Here is a 6,470-nt window from a genome sequence, read left to right as displayed (position 1 = left end):
GGTTTGTAAACCAAGTAATCTTACTAGAAGCAGTTCTTTTTCTAAAACACATAAGAACAGTTTTCCTCTGACTTACTAAACAAAGTGACTACAAGGGGTCAGGAAGGTAGTTTTACATTTCGTTCAAAATACTGTGAACCTGATTAACCACTGCTTTGCACCTTTATGTAGTCATCTGCAGAAAATGGATGTGAAACACTATTCTGACTCAGTACTGTTCTACAGCAACCATGTGAATGTGTAAAGATGCAAGGCAATGGAAAACCAGGCCTAGCATCTCTTCTGCTGCACAAATACCGGTACTTCTCTTATTGTGCTCGGGCATTGGCTCAATATTAATTTAGGGAAAAGTGTGGCACCTACTGAACAACCACCATTTCTTACAGCATATAGAATTTCCTTGGTGGGCACCCATGCAAGAACTGGTTATGATTAACCCAGTTTAGTTTATGCACTTTGACAGTATTGCAGCAGGAAGTGGTATGGGTAGAAACCATATTTCATCCTTTTCATATTCATTATTTATTAAACACTGATGAATAAAATCTACTTTAACAAGAGAATTTAAATTGCCTGTAGGCAGATTGGACAGCTTGTGCACTGATCAGATTTATACAGATTAAAAGACAGGGCATTCTGAGACTGCACAGTACATTTCTTGGCCTAATTCATAGCAGAGTTTCTCAGAGAACTGCAGCATACATAAATTAGTTGGGAAAATGCAATAAATAGACATTAGTGAGGCAGTTATGTGCAGCAGTCTGTTTTTATTTTTTATTACTATTTCAATGGGGTCATAACTAGTTCTTGATTAGTCCCATGAGTTTTTCAAGTTAGCCTTAACAAAATTAAACATCACCACCACAGGTCAAATGTATCCCTGGTCTAATTGCATTGACTTCAGTAGAATTATATTATGCATTACTTTAGCCCATAAACTTTTTCTATATAATCTGTATAAAATAATGTGGCATAGAAGTACTTCACTTTGCTCCTCTGACCTTTTTTATATATTCACACTGCTCCCCCAGTCTAGTTACTTATGTGTGCAATTACTCTTTTATTTACACTAAATTTTTAAAATTCTTTCTCCTTCTTCCAAGTCACTGAGTTGTAACTTCAGATTCTTAGAAATTGCTATAATTTACTATAGACGCTGCTTATCGTTACTTTACGACCAAATTGGAGAATTAAGCTCAAAGCAGAGGAAAAGATTAGTGTCTGTGATGATACTTCTTACCTGACTGACTGGAGTGAGAAAAACTCCCTGGCCGTTGTGGCAGAGTTGGACAGAAGAGCCAGACAAGATAAGAAGAAAACTGCCAGATTTGAACTCCAGTTTAGGGAAATGGAAGAGCAGCAGAGATTGTACCTCTTGGGCGTTCAGTGTATAACTGGATGGGCCTATGGTGTGATTATGACATGGCAGATCTGTGTAATCAGGCTGATGTCTTACCCCAGCCCCAAAGCACCTTCATCAGTTACTGTATCCTTCTGTTCTCTCTTCATTCAGGTCATCAAGGGTGGCCTGGGGCTGGCCCAACCCAGCTGACTCAGGCTTGCAGGATTCAAGATAAGGGGTAGGGTTGCCAGATGTCCAGTACTGACCCGGACAGTCTGGTATTTTCACCTCCTTTCTGGTCAAAAAATTCAGAAAATACTGGACACCTAAAATGTCCAGTACAGCCGGTCCCCAAGTTGCAAATAGTCAACTTACGACCGTTTGCAGTTATGACCAAAGCTGTCATAAATGGCGGACCCTGAGTTATGAACACGATCCGCGCTTACGAACAGCACGGTCGTGTGTAACTCTATGGGGTCCAACTTACGAACGAACCGAGTTCCGACCAATTGCTTGGTCCGTAACCGGTTCATAAGTCGGGAAGAGGCTGTATTTTCTAGGTTTTTTCCTTGCCAGGAGGTGAAAATACCGAACACCTGTCAACCCTACGACATACTCAGCAACTGGGCCCAGCCCTCGCCCCCCACCAGACCTCCACCTCCAGACCCCTGCTTACCTGGTTCTGCAGGGAAGCTCCCTTCTGGCTAGACCAAGAAAACAAGATGGCCACCGGCAGCCTAAAGAACTGAGCAAGGGAAAGCAATGCCTTCCCTGGGTCTTAGTGCTCAACCCTTCCTCTTCCTGTCCCTATTCTGACTGTGCACGCACTTAAAGGGGCCATGCTGTTTATTTTATTTATGTATTTTTTTATTTCTTTATTTCTTAATAACTCTTGGGGTCCTTTTTTCTTTCTCAACAGCTTTGGTCTCCACCCCTTTTTTTCCCCTCAACAGAATTTTTTCCCCAGTGTTTTTTTTGGGGGTTGGAGGTGGTGTTTGGTATTTTTGGTTAAACCATCTGGCAACCCTAAGAAGAGGTACTTTAACTGTGGTATAGATATTTGGTCTTGTCTGCACCACAGTTAAGGGGTCCAGAGAGTCCAGAATCGTGCAAGGTGTGAGTGTCCTAGATTTTGGACTGCAGTCTGAGCCCATTCAACAGTAAAACAGCCCCTTAGCCTACATCCCACAAACCTAAATTAGCTGGCCTCGACCAGCAGCTGTGAGCTACAGTTTTTAGTTCTGTGGCACTTCTGATTGCCACCACATAGTAGTAGTTTTCATCAAACTAGAAGCAATGGGACTTTGTCGGAAGTTTTGATAACACTGCAGAATCCCAGGATTCTTGAGTGGCTACAATAATACTTTGAAAAGATCTAAACAATGAAGGATTTGGTTTAAAAAAATCACTCTTTAGTATATTGGTTAGTAAACAATGCAATGGGTTTTTGTAATACTGCAAAGATGTTCTGAATAACATAGTATATAAACAATATTATGGATAGCAAGCAAAATAGCATTCATCACTACTAGTGATAGAAAAATATGCAAAAGAAAAAGCTAAAATAAATTTTGACTTTTCCACATTTCATTATCAATTTGAAAATGGGCTATTTTTCCAAAAAGCTTACAATGATTTGTGATTTTTCTGTAATGGGACCCTTTTCCAGTTACAAGGAATCAGTTTTATGCCTCGTGAAACGAGGCTTACAGGATCTGCCAACGAAGGGTTCTGGGGTCGGCAGATCCCTGTCTAGACTGCCGTGCTGTGCCGACAATCAGCTTATCGGCACAGTATGGTGGCCATTTTGATTTAAATGAAGCAGCGATTATTTATATCGCAGCTTCATTTCCCTTTTTCGTGTAAACTAATCTACATGGCTCCGTCGATGGAGCCATGTAGATTAGACGTACTCAAAGATACCATTCTACAGAAGAAGGTGCTACACTAAAGTAATGTTAGAACTGGTCTAAAGTATACTTGGCAAGACAGCATACTGATCCTTGGCCCGTGGGATTAAAGATTCTTAATTGCATGAGTTCAGAGTGGGAAATGCTATCTTGCTTGCTTTATTAAATTAAAGCTATATGGAACAGAACATCTCCATTGACAGAAAACAGAATTTGAAGCTGAGCACAGCTGTTCTTTAACAAAGATAACAATCAGAACATATTATCACAGAGTTAGGCATTAGAAATGGAAAATACTAAATAGGTCATCCAGCCCATGCCTCTGCCATCTGATAAGATCACCTTCTCATGCAATTAAAATATAGTCAGATTTTATTTTTCAAAGCCTACAAGAAGACTGTCTTCTTTTGTTCATACAGTCTGTAACCCTTAGCTTCATCACCTCTCTCCTGTGGTCCCGTAGCAGGTTCTTTCCACTTCTGCTTTCTCTGGTAAAACTAGTTCAGAATCCAGTTCCCTTCCAACAGTCTGGAGTACTCCTTTGATACTAGTTTACTCCCATTGTACACTCATTCATGCCTATTCCTCTCAAACTTGCACTTTTCATTAAAGTCCTGGAGAATTTCCGGCCAAATTATGGCTAACCCAATCCCACAGACAGGAAAAGGAGCTAGGAGGGGAACTATGGGTATGTCTACACAGCAATATTATTTCAAAATAACTAGTGTTATTTTGAAATAATGTAGTCCGCATCTTCACAGAAGGCAGTTATTTCGAAATAATGTTGAAATACTGTCAAGCTAGAGGACTTCTTACCGACTCCTGCAACCCTCATTGTATGAGGAGTAAGGGAAGTCGGAGGAAGAGTGCACTATTTCGAAATAAGTGCTGTGTAGACGCTCACAATTTCGAAATAAGCTATTTCAAAATAAGCTACATAATTGACGTAGGTCAATTTGCATAGCTTATTTTGAGTTAAGCCCTGCTCTGAAGACACATCTTGTGAGGATAATTCTTATGCCTCTAACCAAGCTCCTAATAACCTAAACTTAACAGTGCAGATCCCCTGTGTTTGGTGGGACAATGAAGTATTTTAGGATGAAGCTTTGGGTTTAAGAAACAGTGTGTTTTAGCAATAATTCCCTTTGATACAGCAATGGTGATTGTGATAGAGAAGAGACAGTTATAATGCATATAAAGAGGATTCTTTATATGGAGTCTGCTGGACCAGTGGGGCCCATTCATTTCTCACTAGCTCCCTGGTTTCTGATCAAGCAAAATACTGACTTCAATGGGTTAAAGTTAAGCATGCGCTCAAGTGCTACGTCCTGTCACCACATAGTCTCCCTAAGTCCTGACATGGACTCTAAAGTCATGGAAGGAATTGCTGAATTACAGCATTTATGCATCATTCAAGGCTCAGACTACTCCTGCAACTACTAGATGTATTTGTGCAGTGTTTGAGAGTTCTGCAGTCTCATAATGGACAAGAAAATGGGGTAAAATTGTATCAAAAGCAACGTTAATGTGTTCCTATTTGGAAGAGTGGAGAAAATCAGAAAGCCAGACTAGCCCATAAAGTTTGGCTGAGGCTTGAAACCATTCTATTTGGAAAATTTTAAAAACCCTTTCCAGGATTGCTTGCCATTTTTATTTATGTACAGTACCTCTGTTTTTTTTAAAACCACCAGAATCTGGTTTTTCTTAGTATCAATCAGTTTATCTGAGCAATGGGGGAAAAAAGATTACAGCAAACTGTTAATTAGAAAGGAAGGGGTTTTTTTCTTTCTGATTTTTTGTTCAGGAAAAGATGCATGGGAAACAGAAAATGTAACATGGTATGTATTTAAATTACTTTGGGGGTTCTTGTTCATTAAAGTTCATTTCTGCTGCTCATAGGAAGTGTCACTGACAAAATTCTATGAACAGCATTATTCCCACTTTAACAAGTAACATCCCAAGATTAATGAGTCCTTTATACACAATGAAGAAATATGATTTATTATTGACAGCAGTGTCACTGTAAAATGGATTTTGCAAGATTAAATATATAAATAAGGATTGTTGATGACCTGCAGACCAGTTTTAATCACAATATAATTGGTGCCACCAGTTCTAATTATTTGAAATATTTTTAAACTTATGACAATTAAACAACTGGATATCCTTCGTTCCCTCTTCTGATTCTAACAATTTAAAGGTTCAAAATTTAGCAAAAAGTGATTATCTTTGCTAAATAATTATCAGGACTGTCTTTGAAAAATAGATTGCCTCTATCTCCTTTTCTAAAATATTAAAATATGCAAAAGCAAACATCAGTGTAGCCAAAAAAGTAGGCACCGTTGCTAAAAGAAAACCATTGTTGCGGAAAGAAAACATCCACAGCCAAGCTGCCCGGAAGCAAATAATGAAAAGTAGGCAAATGACCAATCAAATAAATACACCCATGAAGACTATCCTCCCCATGCTCCAAGAAATCATAGAATTGAGTGAATTCCATATACCCAGGCTCCCAAGCCATAGTGGAATAAACTGAGTCAGAAATGCAATCTTTATTGGCTAGCTTAGATGAAATGTCTATCTCTTTCCAGGAGCAGTTAAGATTTCCTCTTTGGTTCAGAAAGGCCACATCCTGCTTCGTAGGCCTTGAAAAAGTTATAGATCATTAGTGGTTTTCTACTGAAAAAGCCATTGCTCCTGAGATAGATACTAGTAGGATTGGCTAGGGCTTGTGGAGTTCTGAGAACATGACTCTTGAGGAGTGAGTGGGCAGACATTTTTTGGTGGAAGGGGAGCAGCACAATAAACTGTCTAGAGCAGTCTTGATTTCTGGCTTTATATTTCCCTGAGAGAAAACAACCCTGAATATTTACATTTCAGTGCTTTTTTCATACATCTTGCAGAATTCCTGTTTCCTTACAAAATCTTAAGCTCAGTAATGCACTAAAATTGTTTTATTTTCACTTTTAGAATGAGTCTTTTCAGGTTGTGGTACTGGTAGAAATACTCTGTTTCACTGTACAGCTGTAAAACCAACCTCTTTAAGGGGGGATTTGAAAGGAGCTATATAGGGTTCCCAGGTGTCCAGTACTGACCCAGACAGTCCGATATTTTCGCCTCCTGTCCGGTAAAAAAATTGCGAAAATACTGGACACCTAAAATGTCTGGTATTTTCTGATTTCTTTCCCCTGCCACGAGGCGAAAATACTGGACATTTG

Source organism: Pelodiscus sinensis, chromosome 29 (genome assembly GCF_049634645.1).
Source record: "Pelodiscus sinensis isolate JC-2024 chromosome 29, ASM4963464v1, whole genome shotgun sequence".
Classification (NCBI taxonomy): domain Eukaryota; kingdom Metazoa; phylum Chordata; order Testudines; family Trionychidae; genus Pelodiscus; species Pelodiscus sinensis.
This window is presented reverse-complemented; position numbering follows the sequence as displayed.